General features: G+C 65.4%; 1 non-coding gene across 1 annotated transcript; it reads right to left on the reverse strand.

The window, feature by feature from the left end:
• Positions 1–975: 975 nt before the first annotated feature.
• On the reverse strand, positions 976–1,129 carry LOC140473807 (5.8S ribosomal RNA). The gene has a single exon (XR_011958639.1). It is a non-coding gene; the product is annotated as a 5.8S ribosomal RNA (ribosomal RNA).
• Between the last annotated feature and the right edge of the window lie 1,371 nt (positions 1,130–2,500).

Here is a 2,500-nt window from a genome sequence, read left to right on the forward strand (position 1 = left end):
CGACGCCGCTCCTGAACCCAGCGGCCCCGAGCCGGACGAGTTGAGGAAGGCACGCCGACGGTGACAGGGTACGGAAGACACAGCGGTGGCCTTCTGGCGACTTGGCCCCCGACAGCCCGACGTTCCGCCGTCCTCCCGATGGCCAGGAGGACCGTGCGGGGGTCGGCCGACGGCGTGGTAGGTGTGCCTGCACGGTGACGGAGCACACACCACGCCCGCCAACCCCTCCGTACCTCCCGAGACCGGTGGCAGGACGGAGCGGAAAACGTGCGGACTGAACGGGAGAGCCAAGAGCCAGCGATCCACGCGCGTGCGACCGTCCAAGTCACAGCGTTCGACGAAAACCTCCTCCCTCGGCCAGGCACTCGGCGCCAGCAGGGGAGACAGGATCAGACGCCCCGCCGGCCACTTAAGGCCGAGGACGAACCACGAGACGGGCGGCTGCAGCAGCGGGCGGCCTGCAGCTCCCAGCACTCTCAATCGATCAACCATCGAGTCGGGTCAGCGTGTCAAACCGGCGAGCTCCACGGTCAGGCCGGCGGCGCACCAGCACCGGACCTCCGCGGCTCCCTTCACTCTTTCCACTGCCAGCCAACCGAGAGACGGACCCAATGCGGACGTGCAGAGCTTAGGCAGACCCCCCACTGGAGGCTCAACACTTCGTGGCAGCTCCGTGTCCCAGAGACCAGGAGGGTTGGCACACACACACAGTGTGAACCACCGACAGCCATTCTGGGACCGGTGACAGCCGTGCTGGCCCCACTGCCACGACACAGACGGACGCCAGGCCGCGCTCCCCGGCGGGGGGATGGCGTCGAGCCTGACGAACGGAATGTGCAGGGTGGGGGGGAAAGGCCAAGCGCTCCGACGCCGGAGGGCTCCGGAGTCTGAACTTAGGGGGACAAAGAGGACGGGTCCTCTGCGACACCCCAGCCGCGCTCTCGCCAGCCAAGGCGAGTGCGATTGATTGCCAAACGACCCTCAGACAGGCGTGGCCCCGGGAAGAACCCGGGGCCGCAAAGTGCGTTCAAAGTGTCGATGATCAATGTGTCCTGCAATTCACATTAATTCTCGCAGCTAGCTGCGTTCGTCATCGACGCACGAGCCGAGTGATCCACCGTCAAGAGTTGTCTGAGTTTGTTTTAGGTCTCTCCCTCGCCAGAGGAAAGCGACCCGGACCGCACATACGCTCCCCACCTTGAGCTACAGCCACCTGCACGCCGGCGTGCGGGCGGAGCAGGGTGGCGTGAAGCGATGGGGAGCACCATCCTGGTGCGGCCCGCAGAAACATACGTCTATTGGGGGGAGGAGGACAGGGCGCCCAAGAGGCGATGCGTGCCCCAACGCACCGCAGCGACGGAGGCAGGATCACCGCCACCATGTCGCCCGCCTAGTATCACGAGGCGTGCAGCAGCTTTGCCCTAGGAAAAGCAGAGGCGGGAACGGGCACCGGCCATCGGTTCGGCAGCGTCACTGACGCGTGCACGTGGCGGCGTGTCGGCGAGCGGACTTCCTGCGAGGAGGCGGGGGCGGCACTCGCCCGAGCAGACGCCCGCCCGGCCCAGCCACCGCCGAGGTGGACTGGGAGTCGCGGCAACGGCTCGTCATACTCGTTCCCACACTCACAGCGCAGCTTGCCCGCAAGCCACCGACCACCGATCGACGCCAGGCGCCCCGACCGAGAGCGGGATCGCTCGTTCGCCCTGCTGGCAGTTCGCTGGGGATCACTACTGCACGGAGCTCGGAGACCGACGGGCGGCAACTCGAGAGTCTTTAAACCACCACCCCCATCCCGCAAGTGCAAAGAGGCTGTATACGCACAGACGGGTGAGGGGAATAGGTACCCCGTCGGGTTTGAAGGGAGCGTGACTAGATAGCAACGATGTAAACCCAGCCGATTTGGGAGCGAAAGACCGGCGCCTGCATCACCGGCTTCGTTTCCCGTGGCTGGAGAGTACACCGAAACCCTCCGTCTGTCGCGAGCTCCCGACGACGCGGTGCCGCCAAGCAGCAGGGCCGGACCTGGTGTGGCTCCCCTCGTCGATCACAGACCGGTCGGCACTACTGACGAGACGGTGGAACGGGCTTCGCCCCTTGTGACGAAGGGTGATGCGAACCCGCCCGCCCGCGTGCGTTCGGGGTGGACTCGGCAAACGGAGATTTGAAATCGGAAAGTGTCCTCCTGCCCCGCGCAGGTAGGCGCCCAACAGTTGTGGGGGGTTTGGCGGTGACCACGGCTGCAGGGCCTGCTACCCCGACGAGCTCTCCTGCTGGCCCCGAAACCACCCTCGCGAGACAAGTTGAAACGGAAACGGGCGTACCCCCAAGCCGACGATCCTTTCTTATTTGTTACTTTTTTTTTCACTTGCTCGAGTTGTGGCGATTTGGCGGTGACCACGGCTGCAGGGCCTGCTACCCCGACGAGCTCTCCTGCTGGCCCCGAAACCACCCTCGCGAGACAAGTTGAAACGGAAACGGGCGTACCCCCAAGCCGACGATC

The sequence above is a fragment of the Chiloscyllium punctatum genome, unplaced genomic scaffold (assembly GCF_047496795.1).
Source record: "Chiloscyllium punctatum isolate Juve2018m unplaced genomic scaffold, sChiPun1.3 scaffold_734, whole genome shotgun sequence".
In the NCBI taxonomy this organism is placed as follows: Eukaryota; Metazoa; Chordata; class Chondrichthyes; order Orectolobiformes; family Hemiscylliidae; genus Chiloscyllium; species Chiloscyllium punctatum.